Source organism: Corvus moneduloides, chromosome 15 (genome assembly GCF_009650955.1).
Source record: "Corvus moneduloides isolate bCorMon1 chromosome 15, bCorMon1.pri, whole genome shotgun sequence".
Lineage (NCBI taxonomy): Eukaryota > Metazoa > Chordata > Aves > Passeriformes > Corvidae > Corvus > Corvus moneduloides.
Window position 1 is genome coordinate 13,194,399 of NC_045490.1, and position 22,949 is coordinate 13,217,347.

A 22,949-nucleotide genomic window follows, 5' to 3' on the forward strand; every position below is an offset into this window, starting at 1 on the left:
TATTCATTACTTACTTATTTTCCTTCTGTGAGATAAGAATTAGGAGAAAAGCAAAGCAGGCACAAACCTTAAACAGTTGCAGTACAATGAAAGAGTTTTATCACTAATAGAATTAAAAGTAAAGAGAAAATAACAAAACAAAATTAAAGCAAATCCCCCTCCAGCACTTCTCTCCTTTTACCCAGCTCACACAAGGGATAACAGAACATGGGATGTTAGTCAGTGTTCCAGTTCTTGAAAAGTCTCTCTCTTATGCTTAAGGAAAAAAGGGTTTTCCTTCAGTTGCACGTGGTTCCCAAACTGCCACTAACAGCAGATCCGCCCGGAAACAATCAATCTGCTGTGTGTAGAACATCTCTCCCATGAAAAATCTCACAGTTCCTTCACACTACAAAACATGGGCCATCACATGGGGTTATTCATCTTTTTAAGGATAAGTTATTTGGGCCTGCACACAAAGGCTTTTCTTCGCCACAAGTCTCTAACAGCCTCTTACTACTTCTATATAGCCTGGCATAGGCACTCTTCACAATCTTCACAGGCACACGAAGATACTCCATCCCCCCATGTTCTTCAAATGGATTAAAGAGACAAACAGTTTGTGGTATTACAGTTTCTTACCACAGCATGCAAGAAGGTTTTTTAAGCTACGCGCGAGAATCGCGGCACCGCCCTCTTTTCTCCCGTCGCCATTTCCAGCTCCGTCCCACGTGACTCACTTCTCTTTCTCTCTGACTCTGACGCCGCCATGTTGAAGAGTGTTCTTGTTCAGGCTTTACGGTGGGGAAAGCCTCGCTCCCTCTGTGCTGCTGGCTGCATGGTGTCCTCTTCAGTTCAGCACGAAGTGTGCTGGCTGCAGACAGGAGGCTCTGCTGGCTCCCATTGACTCCGCCGGCTCCGCATGGAGAGGAGAAGGACCCGCCTGTCCCCAGAAGCCGCGCTGGATGGGTTTAGCTGTGAGCAGTCCATGGCTGGTTTTAGCTGCCTGTGGCTCTGGGACAGTTCCCCCCAGCGACCCAGGGTCCGTGCCGCAGCGTTGGGAAAGGGGGAAAGGGGCAGTGGCCCCGGCCCGGCCCGGCAGGGCCGGGAGGCTCGGAGCCCCCCCCCATCTTCCAGCAGGCGAGCTCTGACAAAAAGGGGAAGTCCCGCCTTTCTGTGCGGTTTAAATATGTAAATTGTGAGAAGCGTAATTGGTCTTAAAGACTGTCCATCAACTCAGGGTCAACCCAATACAACAGTGCACCAGATATTGAATATATTGTTTGAATTGTTTCAGAAACAGAAATAATGATTCTGCTGACCAGGAGCTCAGGAGCTGGCTTTGGGTGATATCTCTGTTCTGCCCAGCCCTGGAACCTGTTTTAAACAGATGCAGTTTCCTGATGCTTTAGAGACGATTACCTGAGCCTCCCTAATAAATAAAACAGAGCAAAAAAAAATTTAAAATAAGAAAAAGTGACTAGAATTGAATCCATCTGAATTCACAGCTGCAGGTGGTCAAGGGGCACGTTTCTTGTTGGCTATTGAAAAAGGCTCAAGAGGGCTTAAGAAGCTTTTGAAGTGATAACTTAAAAAGATGTGCAGGTATTCAGGTGTGTTTTTTGAGAAAACATCACTCTTCAGCTGTATCTTTAGGCCCTTCTCAGTGTCTCACTGAATTTAATAAATAATTCTTGATATTTTGCTTTGTATTCTCTTTTGCTTTGTATTCTTTTTTTTTTTTTTTTACAAAATTAGCGTCTATCTCCATTCAAGTATTCAAGTATTCGTAATTCATTTATTCTAAATTCCTTTTCAGCTACTTGAGGAAAATTGTATTTTATGTCACATTTGGAATAAGAAACGTAGAGCACTGAGGAGTGAAGGCTGTTATCTTATTCACATGGCAAAGGCATATATTATTCATACTGTAATACCCAAACTGCAGGAATTGATAGATGGGGCTTATATAGTCAACTCCCAAGCAAACTAAAAATATATTTTTTGAAATAAACTGCTTTTTGAGTGGTTAATTCAAAATCAGATGGATTACTGCAAGATACTCTATGTGATTATTTTTACTGTAGGGACTCAAACTACCTACATATATTTTCTCACTGAGACTGGAAAGTCTTAATGCATTTATTTTTCCTTCTGTTCAGGTGATTTAAAATCTGAAAAAGGGACCAGTGGATCAATAATTTAGTGCAGTCAGATGAAAAGTGCCTTAACCTGTTGGTTCAATTGTAGGATATTATGGAGTCTTACATACTGAACAACTGCATTTATATTGTATAATCCAAATTCAAAATAGCATCTAGTGGAAGGAAAATTGGCCTTTGTGGAGGAAGTGAACATCTGTGTCTGCTCCTTTTATATTGTATAGAAAGGTCTGATCAGCATAAAATAATATTGTGGGATTATTCCTCACTCATCCCTCACACCACTGTGTTAGGGTTACAGTGAGAAGAGTTTCAGTTAAAAACACAAGGATCTTAAATTATGGCTGTCACAGAGATAGTTATGTGAAACAATATCCCAAATCAGTCTGACTAGATCTCCTAAAATAATTTCAGTCAATGACCTTACTAAAGATTTAGGAGGACATTTAGAAAAGTCAGTGCTGCTACTGCAATAATGTACTAGAGTGTAATGAATTTCTCATTTCCTGTGACAGACATCTTGTCTCATATTCACAGTGCTGACTTGGTACCTTTGGTAGCAAAGGTTGCTTGTATCTTCCTAGATGGCCAAGGCTGCCTGTGTGTTGAAGTTTTTTTTCTTATTCACAAGCAGACCACTATTAATTTTCCCATTTTTTGTTTTTCTCTTTTTGCTGTTCCGTGAGTTCTGTTACTCAGAGTTTGAATTAAAATGTGGGAGACCAAGAATCCTTGTTCAGACTTAGTTGTTTATTATATCTTATCAGTAATACAGCTGCACGGGAGCATGCCTCCAAGGTAACAGGGTGGAAAATGGCCGTGAGTTCTAAATTCCAAGGCTTTTTAAGGTCTAAATTAACTAATTATGAAAGACCAAGTAACTTGTTTTTATTTATAATCCAATTGCTAACTTTTCATGTCCCGCAGTGTGGGACTCTTGACCCAATAGCATAACCCCTAGATTTGTGAAGGAGGAGGAGAAAGGAAGAAGAAGATGATCCACACCCAAATTCGTCCATATTGTAACCTATTATTACCTATATCCCCTAAACCTAATTTTCTACATCTCTACATATCCCACCCAGTGATACGAGTTTTAATTACACAGCAACAACCTCAGTGTTATCACACAATTTAGGGAGCCTTTCCCAGGGTTTTGGATCTAATACAATGTACTTCTGAGGATCACTGCCTCTCAGCACTGACAGGCTGAAATTCTCAGAACCCAGGGTTCCAGCAACCACTTGTGCACATGTCACAGAGATCAGGTCGTGATCACTTTTTTGATCCATTAGGAAATCCATTCCAGATTTTTCTTGTTTTTTCTCTGCAGTTACAGAAAGGAGCAATCAAGAACTGGTCAAGTTTTTGTTTTCTAAAAATGAATTGTTTAAAACCACAGTTTTTATTTAAGTGTTAGAATATGGTATCTTTAATAAAGGACTGCCTGCTTCTGGATCTGTTTATAAAAGGAAAACAAGGAGATGATTCCCTTCTCTCTTTAGTTTTATATTAAAATTTCTAATCTATGTTGTCATTGGAAATGACAGCAAATATGGGAACACACTTTTCATGTTTCAGGAATGCCCTTCTCAGTATCTGCCACTTGCCAGGGTCTCATTGTGGTGGGGTTGGAATAAATTGGTTTTCCTGTGAAGGACAAAAGCAGTAAGAATGGTTCTCACTGAAACTTCTGTAAACCTTCTGCTTGTTTCAGTGATGGTACATTTAACCATGGGTTTAATGCAGATGGTATTCGTGTGTAATTTGATTAACCATAGCAGCTGAGGAGATGACAAGGGTGTTGTACAAACCAGTATTGATCTGTTCAGCATTTGCTTTTAAGATCCTGTGTTAACTTCGATTAGAACTGTTAAATTCTCACTCCTCTTTAATCTCTTCTCTCTCAAGTGGAGAACAACTTTCTTATTTCTTAATTCTTAGAAAACTATCTAGCCCAAAAGATGTAACTTGTAAAAAATCATAGCATATACTGTGTTTTCTCAGCATTAAACTCAGAGATGAACATGACTGAAAATCAATACTGTGCTTGGCTTGCAGCCTTGTCATTTATTGATTTACATGTCGTTTGTCTCCATAGAAAATGCAATCATTGCTTAAATACAATACAGTATTTTGCTAATAGGATACAAATGTCACCACTGAGTAAAAAAGGTCACACTTGCATGTAAATGATTGTCAACCCAATCCCGTGCTTGTTGCTGCTGTTATTTTGAAGAGGCTGTCAAGAACTGGGAGGCCTAGGTGTAATTCTGCTGACATTAATGGGGGTTCAGCTGTTGATTTAAGTGGCACCAGTACTTCCAGTCCTCTGGACTTACACAGGTGCTTTGTGCTTCTTTAGTTTTACAGAGCTCAGTCAGGTGGGATTTTTTTTTTTGGTTGTTTCTAGCTTTGGAGCTATTGAGAAAAATCTTCACATAGAAGAAAGGGAGGACAAAAAGAAGTAGGAATTCAAGAAAGATTGCTGAATTTTTTGGAAGAGCCTAATGCCCAATGTCATGCAGGGAAACAAACTTTCACCTCTGTTATAGTAGGATGTGGAATGGCCTTAACTCTTTCACATGATAGCATGGTTATCACTTGATAAATGTGTTTGTGCCCAGGTCTGGCACACCATGTTTAGTGTGGAACTTAGATACTTATGAAATACATTTACCATCTTCTAATAAAGGAGAATGACCCAATTCACTTTAAAGCTCTGGGTGTCCTGAATGAAGTCTCCCTTTGTGAATAAGAAGTATAATGACACTAATAGCAGTACATTTATATAGAGCTTTAGGAATTTGCTCCTGTTTGCATGAAGATACTTTTCCCCAGTGTGGCTAATCTGAATAATCAGAAATGTAAAGCTTCGTAATTTAATGTACCTATTTTAATATTAATTTAAATTTTAAAGGACTAATTTATTAGTCCTTAATTTATTAAAGGATTTAATACCCTTGGAAGTCTGTTTGTCGTCCATGTTGGTTAAAGATTCAATATCTGTTTGTTAAAAAGCATTGAAAGTTTATATTTTTTGTTTCTTAGCATCATTAGCTTCTTAGCTACTTTGTTCGGAAGAAAACTTTTGACTATTCAAGGGTCAGGAAAGTCAGTGTTGTTGGTGACCATGGCTTTTTTTTTCTTCTCTTAGCCAACTTCCAGGATTCCCTTGGCTAAAATATTTTAGTCTGTATCATGAGTAATACTGGGCTTTGTACTTCCGACTGGCCTTCTGTGCAAGAGGTGTTACCTTAGCTCAGTCAGTATTTTACTGATCCTGTGACAGTGTAGCCCATGGTCAAGTCCATTTTCCTTCAGCCCACCCAATGGGACCTTCAGCCCAATCCCCTTTGTTCATCTGCACTTCCTCTTCCTGGTCATGGTCAGAACAGTGATAGGATCCCTGCAGGGCAGCTGATCTTAAACCCTCCCAGCAGGCTCAGGAATGTGGGCCTGAGCTCCAGCTGCAGCATTTGGAATGTCAGTGGGGTGTTTTCCTTTTATTTTCTTTCTCAAAGTTGTTTGATAGGTGTACATTTGAGATTTCACTATTGAAATAAGATGTGAACTTCTATATGGAAATAATAAATATGTAAAATGGTAAATTGATGGGCAGTTAGTAGAGTCTTCAGATAATTTCTGTGTTATATCTGGGCCTTTGAGAGAAAGTTTTTCAGTATTCAGCACTCTCTTCTTAGCCTTTTTTATGGTCACCAAACAGACTCTTCTTAAAACCATTTGTTCTATTTGCTTTCTTCTTTTTTTCCTTTTTTAAAAAGTTTCTTGATTTTCCACATCAGATTTGAGCTAATTCAAATCAAGGAGCAAGGTGGCTGAGACCCTAAAGTCAGTGGCTTTTTATTTTCTTCTCAAGGGTGGTATTGTTTGAGTGGCTGTGATTCTAATTGGAGCAGTATTACACACTGTGAGAGCAGATTCAGCCCATCTAGGACTCTGCATTTTAAAAATAAAAAAAAAAAGGAAAAAATCCCCCAAAACAACAAACACCCCCCCCCCACCCCCACCCCCCAGCTGCTTGATTTTTCCAAAGAAATGCACAGGCAAGCCTGTAGATATCCTGTAACACTGATTAAATGGCCGAAGGATTTTCCTTACAAGTCTCTTGCAACATTCTGTTTTGAATTCAGTTTCCAAATGCATGTCAAGTGCTGAGGAAGGTAATTCCATGTGAAAAATATAAAATTCTTAAAGATACTTTTATGCCAGCTGTTCTTTGTCCTAATTTTCCTAAAGGAGAACTAGTCTAGAAATACTCTCTCTACCCACTGGCCGCCTCACTATCAGTAACATGAAGCTGATTAAAAAAATAAAAATCAAAAATAGTATCTCCTTCCTGCAGGCAGCACATGCACACACACACAGAGAAACCCCTCAAAACTAGGTAAGTGTGAGCTTTTATCAAAGCTTCCTTCCTTCCTTTTAATTATTAATATTTCAATTGCACCTGAATTTTTTGAAGGATAAATATCTTCTCTCTCTCTCTCTATATATATATCCTAATTATGGATACCTATGTATCCTGAAGATCATCTCTCTGTCTCTCTGAATTGATGGCTAAATATCTCCCGAAGAAAAGGCTCTGGCCCCCTGTGTTGGAGGAATACACAAATACCACTGTCAGGTTACCAGTGCAGACCAGCCCAGGGTCCAGCTGTTCAGGCTGCTCGTGCAGCTGGGAGCACTTGTTGTACTGGTGGGCTATACCTGCTGTGTGTTCAGATGCCACAGGATGTAGGAATGGGGTATCAAAATTATAGGGATTTTTTTCTTGATTTATCAAACAAATTATTTATGCATGTTTGCAGCTCTAATGAGGGTGTTTAATGGAAATTCTTGCCTGTGTCTCATAACTTGTCCTTCATTAGAATAAAAGGCCAAACCAGTATAATATATGTAGTTTCATTGATTGTACAGTTAGATTTAGAGAAAATATGTTTTGCCACTGATGAGATTTTCTACTTAGATGACACAAAATATAATTCTCTTTGAGTAAACTGCAGATTTTGAAGTAAGTTCTAATAAGCTTCTGATAAAAATCATCTTCCATGGATCTCATTTCATACCAGTTTAAGTGTTTTTCTCAATTGGACGCTACTTCAAACGAAGGAAATGAGCAGAAGAGTAGAAAACAAGGAAAGCTTGCAGTATATCTCACAAAACCCCTCTTTTGTGCCCTTTATCATGGTGCCATTGGGCACAGCTTGTCTCTATGTGACTGCGAGCTCCAGCCCTGTCTGAAACCCTCAGCACAGAGTCCCAGGTTTGTCTAAGATAAATTATCTGCTGGTATTTTGAAAGCAGCGCTTAAAACATTTGTAGTGTAAGGAACAGGCTCTTCCCTCTTAGAGTGATTGGTGATAGCTGAGAAAGTCACAGAATATTGCAGACAGCTCACAAACACAAAAGATTTGTATTGTTCTCCTTCCTTTTAATCTGCATTCATTTTTGAAGCTACCAGACTGTCTGCATTTGGTTGACTTTATCCTTGTTTCTCATTAATTTAAGTTTCCCATTTCATGAAGCCTTACTTTCTACTTTAACTCCTTTTGGTTGTATTTTTTCTTCTTGCCTGTCCTTCTACCTGCCCTGAATAATTTTCTGTTTTCTAGTGCTTGTCATTTTCCTCCTGCTCCGCTGTTGCAGTGCGGTTACAGAGCCTGCTACCAAACTGGCAGAGAAGAGGACAGAGGGAATGAGCCAGCCAGGATCCAGGCCATGAAGCGTTGCCAGTGGTTAAAGAAGTTATCTTGGCTTTGGAGCAGGGGCTCCATGTCAGTGGCAACTGGCTGGTAGATGACAGTTCAAAATCCAGCAAATGGAGTTTAAAAAATTGGTTTAAAGCACTGTGCATCTGCTGATCTCATATCATTCATTTTGGTGTCATGTTTGTGGCTGGCAGTCTTTGATAGAGGTGAAGAGAATATAATCAGCAAATTAAGATGGGCATTGGAAGCATTTGGCTCACATGAAGAAAGGTATTAATGTGCTAAAGAACACCTGCTTTGTAGAAGAATAACATCTGTAATTTAAGGGATGATTTTTTTTTTTCTTTTTCTTTTTTTTTGTCATATTCCAAGAAGTGTGTACCTCTTTATAAAAGCAGTTTGGTAAGTGCCTGGACCTATTCTTTTTGAACAGCATCAAACACTTAAAATAAAACTCAGTATCTTCTTTTGGCTACTCCTTTGGCAGCATAAAGTTCTACTAATACCCGTATTCCGTCACTACTTTTTCAATGGGAATGTGTGCTTTAGTCCAAGTAATGGAATTACGTGGTAATAGTGCAGTAGCAGTGAGAAGAATCAGTCCAAGACACTTAATTTGACTTGAGCCAAGCACAGACATTTTCCTACCTTTTGGAGCTTTGTACAAGTTTGTGAGCAATAATTTAGTCCTTACTTTAAAAAATGCTCTGCCACTACTTGTACAGATTTAATATATATGAGATATATATCAAGGAAAAAATTGTATTAGACAAGTAAAACTCTCCGATTCTCAACACTTAACATAAATAATTGCTGTACTATGAAGATTTCAATGGGGATTGCCACTTTTATAATTAATACTTTTTTGTTTCAACCTCCTTACTAATTGAAAATGGGCTTTCAACACAGAATGCTTTGAAATTGTGTGAAGTGATGGAATTGGAAATGAACTTAATTAACTACAAACTGTCCAAATCAATCAGTGTTTCACAGTGCCTTTGTAATATACAGAGTTCATAATTTACTTGGGACTTGCCATAATACATATGCCATAATTGCAAAGTAATCATGCTAAGAGTGTCCAAAATTTAGTGTTGCGCTCTGATGCTCTATTGGAATGAAATGTCTATGGTTTCACACACCAAAAGGGATTGGGGGCAAAAGGGTATATTTTTCCATTAACCAATCAGAGAACTTCTATGAATTAGGGCATTTCTCCAAGTGTGTCAGGGCTTTCAGGTGTTAATAGTTAGAAAAAATCCTTTGAATTCAATGTTCAAGCAGTCTAGCATTTCAAATGGTAGTGTTCTTGCTACACTATCCGTATGTTTGCGGCATGAAAATGGTAAGTTTATATAAGATGATAATGGAAAATAAATCCCATGGAAAAACACTTGGCAAAATTTCTGTAAGTTTTCAGAAAGGTTTTGCAAGTAAAGCTTCTGCAGACTCAAGGCTTTTGAAAATCTCTGCCTGATATTTTCTGTTGGGATTGAGGTTTGTCTACAACTTTACAGATTTTTTTTCTGTACACAAATTTAGTGACTTTTTACAAAAATAGGACAGTGCTTAGGTTTGCCTTTGTACCTTGTGAATACCTTGGTTCTGCCTGTACAGTCACTCTGCTTAAGTTTTCAGTGCTTCTCCTAGAAACTTTGGACTTCTTTGTGCCTGTCTGTGTTGCTCAGATTATTGACTTGGTAATGCAGCCTGGGGTGGTTATACCTGGCTTCCCCCATCAAAACTTACTTGATTTGAGCAGTTTTACAGCTTGAAAATTCCTTCTTTGTGTTTTTCCCCTACATTTCAATCACCATTTTCTGCCCTTATTTTTCTCTGGCCTTTAAATCTCTGATTTCCATTAAACAAACCTTTTGTATTGGGGATTCTAAAAATTCCAAAATTTTATGTCTGACTCAAGTCTCAAAACCTCTGTACTTCCAAAGTTTCTATTTTGATTTCTTATCTTAAACTGAGATCTTCTAGAAATTTGATTACCAAACTTCTGATGGGCTGGAAAAATACATTCATTATGAATGCTCCATGATCCTACTCCTCAGAAATCCTTTTGACTGTGCCACAGCTGTTAATGATAGTCTCTGGCCATGGGATACAGGACTACCAGGAGTCTGGGACAGTGCTGAGTTCTGGCCTTTCTGAATCAAGACTATTTCCAGTTTGCATGTGATTTATTTTTTTTTTATTCCTGACACTGATGGTGTAACCTGATTACTCTGATGTGGTAGATTTGCTATTTGGCTGGTATGAAACCTCCCCTGTCCTTCTCAAAGAGAACTTGTGAAAATGGACCTATAGTATATTTATTACAGATGTTTTATATATTATATAAGTAAAATAATGCAAATTTGCAGAACTGGAGAGACGATGCTCATTAGTGATAGCTGCCCAGGATACCAGGTACTGCCACATCCTTGTCACACCTAAAGCCATTTTTATTATGGTCAGCTGCTAATGCCTGGGCCTTTTCATATGCAGTGGATGGAAAGGTGTGTTATGCTGACACTGTGGAATTTTTAAGTGATTCTTGTGTTTATTATTTGAAATTCAGAGGGTGACAGGACTGCTAACCTAATTGAAAGTGGTTTTGCCTGATTAATTTTATGGACTATGTTAAAAAGGTTTTGATTTTTTGGCTGGTTTAAAATAATCAGAATATAGTGCTTTGCACTTGTCATTTAGGGAACAGAGGGTGCTGCTTTATTCACTTGTGTAGATTGCTTGCTCTCTTTGGTATTGTAACAGAACCTTCTGGTAATGACAGTAGCCTTCTTGAATGTGTTCTATTAACAGGACTTTATGAAAACAGAGAAAAAGTATGAATAATGTACTTAGCCTTGCTGACTGTTTAGAGGAAATAAATGCTTTCTAAACTATGGAACAATAATATAAGAAAATAAACTGACTTGTGCTGCTATAAAATGGTAATTGCAAGGTTAAAATTTAGCCTTCTTTCCCATACCAGGAGAACTATTAAGCCTCTTATTTTCCCTTCCCAAGTTGTCTTTTATATGTGCACTCTTGGAGCAGATATCTAAATGAACAAGTTGGTTTAGGTAGCACCCCTCCTTACTCAATGTTCATATGGAAAGTTAGCCAGTGCTCTTTAAGGTTGCTTATCCTGAAATCTGCTCCCTGGAGACTCCTTCCCTCTCTCCTACTTTTGTTCCCTCATTTGCTCCCCATTTATTTCTCTCTCCAAAGGGAGACTGCCAGGCTTGCTGAGGGCGTGATGCATCAGTGTGAATGCAGCCACTTGCAGATGTCAGGAGTCCCACCTGAGCAAAATTCCTGCTGTGTGACACAGCATCCCCTGTCAAGGGTGGGAAAAGATCCAAGAGAAAGCTAAGAAGCTAATGAAGTAAAGCTTTTTTGATTAGTAGCTCGAGACCAGACTGATGCCCTGTCTGAGGCCCCAGACAAGGATGGGCCAGTCAATCACATCTTTTATTTCCACAGAAACTCAGCCTTCATGGACAGAAAATGGAAACGAGGCACTTTCCCCTCCCTTCCTCCAACACTTCTCCAAAAGTTATGCATTCCACTGGTGTCCATGGTCTCTACACGTTTACATGAACAATATATAGTTAACTTCTTATCCATTCTTTTTTATAGCAGAAAATCCCCCAGGATGCAATTCTTGGGATGAAGCTTTTTCCTGCCTTCCTGAACATTTGCATTTATTTCCTGGGATCACAGGGGAGGAAATGCCATCTGCAAATATTCCAAAGATATTCCATAGAACTTGTTGCTTATTCCATGGGCTGATAAGAGTGATTTGTACCTCTGTAGGAGATGTGCCTGACATTTTTTCCTTGAAGTCTGTGGTAAGGAAGGTTTTGATGTTTGGTGAGCTGTCAGGTACTTTGGAGAAGGGGTGTAGAGCTGGGCATTGGTAGAACTCCAGTTGGTGTCTCCTCCTGTCAATGAGAGCTCTTTGCAGTGGTCTGGGCATGCTAAGCTGGCCTTGAAAACACCCAGTTGAACAAGTTCTTTTTCAAGTGATATAACAGATGAGCACTTCTCTTAATCCAGCCAAAATCATTATGCTTGGGCTATTCCCTCCAGACGTTCACCAAAATGTGCCTGTATCTCTTTTGCCAGCTACCCGTATGTCAGGTTTCTTTAGCTTGGCCCAGCAGGGATTAGCTGGCAGGATGGAGTCAGCAGGAACTGGACTGGCTGTCTGGAGCAGCGTGCAAGGAAAATGAGAAGTTAAATATCCAATGAGTGGGATATAAAATGGTGTCCAGAGAGCAGAGGTCAAAGGAGCCAGCAGGCACAGAGAAGGGATCGTGTGGCTGCCAAAGAGAACTGACTGTTCAAGGTGTGTAATTCATATTTATGTAGAAATCACTATGCAAGCTGTCTGGACAGGGAGGCCAGTGACAGCTGAGCAGACACATACCTGGGACTGAGCCCAGCCTGCAAGCTCAGGGAAGTTTCCTGGGAAGCAAGTACCAGCCACTTTTTTGGAAGGATAATAAGGTGGCACTTACTGCAATAGGGACAACAAGCTGTCCGGTTATTAGGAACTGCCAGCTGTCTTCAAGTGTAGCACTGCTGCCATCACAAATAGAGAAACTTTGCCCCTGATACCAGTAAGCCTGAAAACATGAATATTTGGAATATTTAGTGTCCCTGTTTACCATAGCACTGAGCTAAGTGCTTGGACAGGTGAGTGTTCCCTCTAACAGTCAGTGCAGCCAGTAAACAGACATTTTGATGAACAGGCAACAAAGCACTGCTGTGCATGGGCAAGTCACTATTGATTTAAGTAATCTCATGCCCATAAAGGATTTTTTCATCACTTGCTAAGAAACAAGAAGCAGCAGATAAAGATGAGTTTCATCAGAAGGAGGTTATTGCTGGAAATCCTTTTGCCTTTGAGTCTAACGTGTGAAAAACCAGACAAGTCTGCCTAAACAGAATAAAACAGAAAGCCAGATAATACCCATAAAGCTTCCAGATGCTGCCTTTTAGTCCTCAGAGCCCCAGAAACAGATGAAGGGCAATTCAATTGCCCTTAATGATACTCCACTGAATACATGCTTTATTTCAAAAAGCCAGCTGCTCTAAATGCCATTGACAAACAAAATGTAATGTACTGGTGCCAGTGTCCATGTACAACTATACACCATTTTAGGCATTTTGTGGCTTGTAAGCGTCAAATATTTCACCTTGATACACAAATGAAAAGCTGACAGGGCACAACAGTGATATGGAATACTTTCTTTAGATTTATTTTTAATTCCAGATTTGTTGGTGTCATATAACTGCAAAGAATATAATAATTGTGTGTTTATTTATTTATTTTTTTAAATAACCAAAGCTATGCAAAAGAATGATTCTTTGAGATTAAAATAGAAGTTTCTGTGAAATCTTACATCATGTCTGTAGTCAGCACTGGTGAGGCCATGCCTCGAGTACTGTCCAGTTCTGGGCCGTTTATTTCAACAAAGACATTGAGGTGCTGGATATGTGCAGAGAAGGGCAATAAAGCTGAAGGGGGTAAAGCCATGTGAGGAGCGGCTGAAGGAGCTGAGGGTGTTTAGGCTGGGGAAAAAGGGGAGACCTTATCACTCTCTGTAACTCCTTGAGAGGAGGGTGGAGTGAGGTGAGGGTCAGCCTCTTCTGCCAGGCAGCCAGTGACAGGACAAGAGGACATAGTCTTAAGATGTGCCAGGGGAGGATTAGGTTTGATATCAGGAAGTATTTCGTCACTGAAAAGGGGGATCAGGCATTGGAAGGGGCTGCCCAGGGAGGTGGTGGAGTCACCATCCCTGACAGTGATCAAGAAATGACTGAGCTTGACATTTGATGCTGTGGTTTAGTTGACAGGGTCAAATGTTGGGGTAGAGGATCTTGGCGGTCTTTTCCGTGATTTGGAGGAGGATAGATGGAGGTCTTAACAATTCTATGTGTCATGCTAAGCTGATATCCTGGGGGGATTTCTTCAGGGAAAAAAATCTGCAAGATGCAGCAGTGTAGTTGTGAATGGGTTTGTATTCCTTGCTGTGTTGTAAGCACACATTCATGTGGGAATATGGATATAGGTTTGAATGCAAGTTTAAAAGGAAAAGTTGTTGTCACTGCATTTTAGGAGATTAATATTTTACAGAAACTAAATTTGCAGTTGCTGTGCAGAGCTCACAAAGAACCAATAATGAGGCAAATGTTAGCAACCACTTCACAGGGATAAGTTTCTTTATTGCTAAGGAAGTGCTGCAGATGAGAGTTTTAGTCTCTCCTTTGGGTCAGTAATATTACCTAAGCAGGCAGGGCTGAAGCCTTCTGTTACTGCAGAAGTGGTGGGAATCTTTTGCTTGGCAAAGGGTGTTGGTTTGGGTGAATTTCTGCTATCCCAAAGGCTGTAGAATTGAACCAAGTCCCTCAACCTCTCCCAGGCTAACTCCAGTCTGGAAGCTGTGATGTACTAGCAAAATGTTGTGTTGTGAGACAGTAATAGCAGGAAAGGGATTTTAGATGTTAAGTAGGTGCTGTATAAGAAAATAAACTCACATCACTGAATTTCATATTAAATTTCTCTTGCAGCTTACTGTCATTTTCTTTGAGAAGGCCTTACACACTCAACTGAATCTCATAAGAACTGTGATAGAATTAGCTAAGAAGCTTGTTTTCATTATTTCACATTATTTCACTCATTTTACTTTATCACTTCATGATCTCAGTAATTGTTCTCCACTTCATTTAAACTAATCAAGTATTTGTTATGGTCATTCTTAGTTTAGTTCTTTCTTAGGAATCCCTTGCTTCTTTAAGATATTGAATTGAGCTAAATGTCTGGAATAGCAAGAATGAAGGGAGAAGGAGAGTCGACCCAGTGAATATTCTTTGTGCTGCTCTTGGGCATTTATGATCTGTAACTTCCACTGAAATTAGGTGCACTATGGAACTGAACTGCTAGGAATGAATGACTGTGACAAGGGCAGAGAGTGCATCTCAGGCACTCTCACTTAAAAGCCTTATCAGCCCAGAGTGTAGGATGCTGTTGACGGTTAGGGTAGGTAGAATATAAATGTGAGCACTGTCACACCCCATTATCTTTAAAATAGAGTGGGTTTGACTATACTGATTTTACAAGTAGTATATTTTACCATTTATTTGGGAGTCCAACATTACTGTATGTACAATTTTTGAAAGTGAAAATACTGAGACCTTCAGTTCTCTACAAGCAAATTTCAGTAAATCAGTACATCCTCTGAGTATGACAAAACAGTTAAACTGTTGTTTCAAATTCTAGATCACACTGTTTTCATCACTCTCTAATCTCATATTCTCCTTTAAATTATAAATTGCCCAAGTGGCTTGGACTAAGCCAAGGGAACTTTTGGGATGTATTTAACATGGTTTTATTAGCTTTACTGGAGGCTCAGGATATGATTTGGTGTGTTGGAGACATATCTGTATTCAGTGATGCTTCCCTCAGGATTCATTCTCTTTAATGAACAGTGAGAAACGGTGGCAGTGTGTGATGTACGTTTTAGCATGGTTGATGAGTTTCTGCAGTTAAAAAGTATGTCATTGTTATTTACTCTGTGTTATTTACACTGCAAGCCTCTTGGAGGCCCCAGCCCCATTGCGCTAGGCAATGTAAAGGTACAGACAGTATCTGTATTGTTTAGCTGCTTTCCCTGAGAATTAGAGGCAAAGGTAAGACTTGAAAGAAGTGTGAGTCAGACTTCTTCCTCATCGTCAAGTGGAGTTAGCATTCTGGGGCATGGCATTGGCTGATACATGATTGATGGTAGTGTGTTTAGTTCAGGGATTCTTGTCATTCTAAGAATTGTAACATTAATAGGCTCTTTGCTGACTTTGTCTTCATGATCCCATTTTGCTGTCTGGCAAAGGAAAGGGGGCTACTAAGTAAATTTAATATTCATTAAATTCACTAAATCAGGCCTCAGGAAACAAGACTACATGATGAAGGGACAGTCTCTGGAACAGAGCTGATCTGAGCTCTGCAATGCTGGTTTTATTTAATAATAAGTTAAGATCTGAGTGTTATTAATGGAAGTTTGGTCTACTTGATAACACCTCTGAGTAATGTACTTTTGTGCAGCCAAAAATCAGTCAATTTAGTAAATTCTGAAGTGCATTTGTTAAGAAATTAAGAAGGGCTTTTTGCAACAAAAATGCTTTCCAAGGGCATACATGGTTTTATAAACATTGCGTTTTCCACCACTGTCATAGTGAGAAACACTGAAAGGCAAAGACCCGTTAAAACATCCTAACTTGGTCTTAATGCCAAAATAAGCCATCTTCCTTAAACACGCTGAATGTAACTCAGTAAAGAACAGATACCTCAGAAGAATATGAATGCATCACCATAGTGCTTTTTAAAAAAAAAAAAAAAAAGTTAGTGGGGTGGAATAGCATTTTATGTACTTGACAGAGTAATTATATCTATTTAAGTAGATGCATAGGTTTTGTCTACGGTGGTAGAATTTTTAGGTCTTTGTAAGTAATGATCCAAATTAATCAGTTGCTATGGCTCAGTATTCCTGAATATAGATTATCTTCAGGAACTGTAACAAATGAACCCCATATAAGACAGGGTTTCACTAAAGCCTTTTCTGATGCTTTTAGTTTTGTGTTGCTTCTTTTAATTGACTCTAAGGCGAAATTTAGCTTGAAATGAATTATTTCTAAGTCATATAATATTTGGACTAAAATGATATTGAATGTTGGAGCAAAGCACCTTTATGGGTGCATTGAAACCCACTAAGATTAGCAGCTATGAAAAATTGTTATTGAAGAGCTTGACTTGGTGACTATTATAAATTTTATGTAAAAACCTTAAAAATTGTTATGTATTTCTTGCTCTCAATAGGTACAGAGAGGACTTTATCAAAATGTTCGTATAAACTGAGAGTCTTTCCACAATGGATTCATGTGGTGGGAGATAAGATAGAACTGAGCTACAGGCTGTGGGACACACCTGCAGAACACCATGGCAGAACCGAGAAGCTTGTCTCCGCCTGACCCTGGGGGGAGGAGATGCCAGCCGGCAGAGCCCTGCAGAGAGGAGCCTGCTGGAGCCTGCTGGATGGGTGGGCAGCACGTGATCACCCCCATATAGGGACATTGGGAAAGTGTGCTGCTGACGTGGCAATGTGTGATAGGTCGCTTAGTGAAAAATACAAAAAAAACCATATAAGGAAATACTGTGTCTTGAAGAAGTGTATAAAAACCAGCTTGTTTCTCTCAATAAACGTTTCAGATTCCCTGTCGGTCTCAGTCCGTGCCGTAGCTGTTATATCAGATTCAACCCAAAACTTTCTAAGACTAACCACACAGAAAAAGTTAAAAGTGGCTTAGCTACATCCTCTCCTGTTTCAGTGGAGGCCTGCTGTGCCATGGAGACATAAAACCACAACTGCTAAATTACTGTAGTGCTTTTAATGCATTCTGCATTTATTATTAGGAACTGCTATCATAAGGAGACACACTAAAACTCTACTTTTGCATGGATATCTCCTTTTTTAAATATTTTCTGAACTTTATATTTAAAGCTTTACTATGTCAAATTTTCCTGTTGTGTTTTTAATAATATTCTAATAACTAATTGAAACTTATCTGAAACCTAATCTTTTCCTACTGTGCTGTAAGAATTAGCTCAATTTCCTAAACAGACATAGTGTTCTCTTTGATTGTTCTATGTGTAACAAAACAGACTATGTAAAATTCTGGAGCAAGTATGTGAGGGTATACTTTAATGCTACAGACCTAAAAAACTCTTAGAGGTAGAGTTTAGAAAGTGATTCTTGTTGTGACCAGCTAAATTTATTGTCTCTTTGGTAAAGCATGACTTGCCATGCTCTGCACTGGAGTGAGAGAAAGATGAGCTTCAGTTAGTGCTGAAGCATCCTGCCATGTGATGTGACTAACACCTGCTGTGTGGTTGTCCTTCTCTGCCTTTCCCTGAGGAAGGAAGAGCAAGCACATTTGAGAAATGCAAGAGAACAATTTAGATGCGCACACAGCAGCCCTTCCTGCAGAACAGATGTATTGCAGCATTCTGTGGTAGCTCGCAGATGCTATCTTGGTCCAGTACAATGCTATGATTGACAGGAGAGAGAGTGTACACCTTTATCCTGGTGGGAATCCTCTAGCCTGATGTGTGATAGGGATATTTATTTTTGTGGAGATCTTAGAGAAAGCAAGTATTCCATGAGCTTTCCTAGAGGTGTGAACTGAATTCTCCAGTAGCTGATTCCATTGCTATTGTGGCTGGTGCCCAATCTGGAAATCACAGCTTGTTGGTTTTTTAGGCTTAACTCTGTGTAGTACCTACTATTTCTTCTCTTTTGCTGTAGGTGAAAAGACAGATAATCCCTGCAATTAAAATAGTGTGTGTATCACCTTCTAAGAGACCAAAGAGAGAAAAAGGAGGAAAGGAAAAAAAACAAAAAAACCAAAATAACTACCAAAAACTCCCATGAAAATATACGCAGATACAGCTACAGGAAGGTGACTACCCATGGGTCAGAGTGGAGTGAAAGTTCAGGGATTGATTGATGCTTGTAAGCTCAGTGGCTGTTATCTGTGCCTCTGTTCATTGATGAATTGCATAGAAGACAGGCTTTCTCAATTGTTACTCTGAAGGTCTGTGGACTTCTTCTATAATAACCCTGCTATCTTTATCCTTTCTATATAGCCCTCAGTTCCCAGAGATCTGCAGTACTTACTCTGTGTGCCTGTACTTTCTCATTTCACTGATAAACTGATATCCTTTCAAGGATAAACTAGACTATTTCCTTGATAACATTTTTCTTGGAACACAGCAGGTATTTTCAGTACCTTCAAGGTTTAAATTAATTGGTATACATCTTTAACTATGACTCTTAAAATAGTTGTAACTTGCATATCACAGCCAAAATCTCAATGCCAAAGGTTTATTGATGTTTGATGTTACTTGCTTGCTTTTTAAAAATGCAAGAAAGAAATTGGCATTTCTTATCTTTTTACTGTGCACTTCCAGATAAGTGGAAACAGTTCTATCTTTGTTTCCTGTAACAAGGTATTGGATTCTGGCAAAAGGGATAATTCTAGAAGCTTAAGCACCCCTTTCCAACCAACTCACTTTTTGGTATAGCAGAGTTTTTGGTTTTTAAACGAAAACAATGCCCATTTAAAAAAAAAAAAAATTAAATAAAACAGGTAGGAATGCAAGCCCATGTATACAGCCACATATATACATGTGTATATCAATTTACTGAAAGCCACCACTGACTATCGTTAGCTCATCTGCATTCACTTGAATGTGTCCTCAGACTTTTGGACTGTGAGTAATAAAATGCACCTGGGCTATGCAGAACACTGAGAGATTAATGCAGACAGTGTCCTGACAATTTGCTTGTCCCACTGAACATTTTGGAGATGTCTTTCACTGTCAGGAATTGACTCCAGTAGTCATAACCTCCCAGCTGGTGTGTCAAAGACGCTCACCTGGCAGTTATGCTATTACACCACCAATACAATACACTTGTTGTCCCACAAAAGCTCAGCCCTCATCTTCATTATCAATACCATTATTTTTTCTTTAGTTAAGAGATTGATTCCTTTAACATTGCAGAGTGGAAGAAATAAACTTCTTGCAGATCAATAGCATAGCATTCTTTCTTTGCTCAGAAAGTCATGGAGAATGCAGTTTTAAATTGCTTATCTTACTGACTTAATGGCTAAGGTAGAAAGAGCAGAAACCTCTGTTTTTATTTTTTACTTACTTATTTATTTTAATTGTCATCTGAATTTGGGCTGCCTACTTGCCATTAAGCTGCCTTAAAATCATCCAATAAGCATCAGTTTGGCCATTAAAGTCTTGCTGCTATAATTTTTTTCTGTGTTGTGTTGACATTCCAGTAGTTTAAAAAGAAACATCAGAACACCCCAGGTTCATAGGTCAAATCAATTTGAAAGTTGGATGGAGCACTGAATGCTATTAATGGAAAATTGATCCTGAGAGATAAAGCTCATTACCTAGGAATGCATAACTGGAGTATTACCTCAGCATAGGTCTCTCTGTCCTCTATAGGAGTAAAGTTACCAAATGCACAAGAATTTTTATTTATATATTTTCTCTAGGAGGACTTTTAGAGGAGATTGCAGTGGACTTGTATGCAAACTGTTAAAGGATCTGTTCAGTGTTTGAAGTAGCAAAAGAAAATCCATCCAGAATTTTCTCTAAGTATGAACTGACTGAATAAACTCTGAAGGTAAAGACTGAGTAAACAGCCAGTGTGGGGCCTCACTGGTATATAACTACTACTCCTCTGGAGAGCAGGTATGTTCTAGAAGAATTGGCATGACTTAAAGCAGAGGGCATCGCTTCAAAATCTCAGGGTAACTACATGGTTCTGAGGTTTAAAATTGTGTAAGCAAGTTGTTTTTCTGCTGTGCTTCTCTGTCAGCATTTCTGCTGGGTGTGATTTTGTGTGTGTATCTTAACCTTATCCCAGATGCAATTGAAAAGTCCTTTTGTGTTGGGCCTGTCACTCAGACGATGTGTCATTGAATGCCATTACCTCTACAGGTGTCCAAGCAGAACCAGTGTCTTAACTGGAGTTCCTTTGTCTGGAATGCTCAGACTAACAAAGGAGGAGCCATTACAGCCTATTACAAGTGAAAGGATCTTTCCCTGGACTCAATAAGTGGTGCAATTTGTTCAAGAATTCCAACAAAGTATCCTAAGTGCGTCCTTAGTGCTGCCCTGTAGACTCTGGATGCCTCCCCTGCTGTGCCCCGTTATTTAATCCTCATTTCAGTTAGGTCATTAACATCATTTCTGTCTCACCTCTGCTGCAATCCTTTATCTCTGGTTTACTTGAAAATTTAAGCATCATCCTGCCAAAAGAAGGGTCTCTGTGCAGTTATTTGATTTTAAACTTACACTAACTTTTTAAAAGGAGTCTTCTTTATACCTGGGAATTAAAACTTACTGATTCTGGTAGAAATAATAGCACCTCTAGTGGTATTATGAATGTCTGGTATACGTAGTGGTAATTCCCTGCTGTAAATTGACGTACAGCAACTAGTCTACCTCTTGTCTCATTGACATAAAAATCAAGTTGATAAAATTCAAAAATAGAAGACAAGAATTGCAGTGAGCTGTTCACCAGAGGTCCAGACTGCAAACAAGATGCCCTAGGCACTCATGAAAGATGTAGACTCTGCCTCCCTTTGCCCAGTAGGGTCATGTCCAAATCCTTTCACCTTTAAATCACATTGCCTCTTGCTTCGCTATTGCATCTTGCCCTTGTTTCTACTTTGTTGCTGCATTGGAGACTTCTATTGTTCCTGAGAGTAGAGAGGAACATTTATTAAGAGAGATTTATTTGGAAAGGTCAGACTGTACATTACCTCAGCATTAGGTTCAGTCTTCAGAATAATGATTTCATGTAGAACACTGAGGTTCTTCAGACTTCTCGCTTATTTTAAAATATGGCTTTGAGGAATCGAGCGTATGTCAAAGTGTGGTAAATAAGTGAATCTCTGGTCAGCTGAGCGCTTCCGAAGCCCTAGAATCTTTAATATTTTTGTTCATTTATTTGCATTAAATCTTGATTTAATTAAAGAATCCTGCATATTTTTTATATTTTAAAAACAGCAGATCTCCCTGAAGTACTTTCTGCTCCAAATTAGAATTCAGATGGCTTCCCATTTCCTGTTTTAGCAAGAGAAAAAATTATAAACATGCGATCGGCAGAAAATACTCATTTCTTATGACTATAGATGTTCGTTTAATCATATACGAATGATACCAACAGGCTTTGTTCATGTCGCTGTGTTTTGTGCTACAATTCATTACTGCTTCCCAATGAATTCAGTCATAGCTTCTTTTTCAGGACTTATACTATGATAGTAATAGAGCTGTTGTAAAAGTCCAGGGTTTGAAGCCAGTGTTTTCAATTTTGGCTTCATTGACAAGGCCCTCATTCTACTTGTTATAGGGCTTTATGCTTGCATGTTTTACTAAGGTACCTGTTTGTATGTTTAACAATACAGCATATAGGAACTGTGGGTCTGTGTACTAACATCTGGAAATTCATGTATATGCCAGACATGGTATGAACACAGATCAAAAAGACTTCTCCTTTAAGTATTTGGTAGGATACAACAGATTTAGATGTACAGTGACATTAAGAAACAGTATTAGCTGTCTGTGTACTTATAAAATAAATTACTTATGCATTGTTAAAACTTTTGTGGGCATCATAGTATGGTTTAAAGAGCTGTTGAAGATGTATAATGTAATATTTTTGTGGATATTTATGGGATGTCTTCCCTGTGTTAGAGCAGCTGGGGAGAAAGTGCTTTTTAAAAATGTGACAAGCAGATACAAGATGCTGGGGTCATGGTCTAACCTTAGGTGGGGGTTGACCTCCTGATGTTCAGTAGGAGTCAAGCAAGATAGAGGTTTAGAAGGACTTCGAACATGTAAATGAGCAGCTCAGGTTTGAGGTAATAGGAAAGGGAGGAGGTGCCTAAAGAAACTGTTTTTCCTACACACTCTTAAGTTTGGAAAATAGTGTTTTCAGAGACTAGTATGAAAGTTGGCATAATTACATACATATTTTGCATGTCGTGCAGGGAAGTTCTGTAAGGGTTTGGTGTGTTCTGGATGTGAGGTACTAGAGAGAGGTTGGATGTCTGAAGAAAAGCCTGAGCCCCAAGAAGTGGATGGAAAAGGAATGCTGGGAAGATTGTAGACCCTTTGTTTTATGGGAGAGAGAAGGGAAGATGTTAGGGGTGAATGAGGGTTTAAGGTCTCTCTCCTAGTTATTTAGGTAAGAGGAGAGATCACAGATGCAGCTCACTCTTTTAGTATGAGCAGGGGTGGATCTGGAGTCTAGAGAAGAATGACAAGACATCACAGATAAAGCCTGGGTTGTGTTTGCAGACGAAACATTGGAGAGCATGGGGGACAGAAGAAGGGCAGAATGCTGAAATACTCTTGCTAAATGTTGTAGAAAGGGTGAGGATGTGGAAGACTAGAGGTGTGAAGAATAAATATCAGAAGAGTTGAATCAGAAAA

The 22,949-nt window shown here is 39.1% G+C and overlaps 1 long non-coding RNA gene across 1 annotated transcript in view; it reads left to right on the top strand.

The window, feature by feature from the left end:
* The window catches only part of LOC116451643, a 55,219-nt gene extending 38,297 nt beyond the window's left edge, over positions 1-16,922 (top strand). The window contains exon 3 of the long non-coding RNA XR_004243265.1: positions 16,746-16,922. This is a non-coding gene — a long non-coding RNA (uncharacterized LOC116451643). The remainder of the gene's footprint in view (positions 1-16,745) is intronic.
* Positions 16,923-22,949: the final 6,027 nt, after the last annotated feature.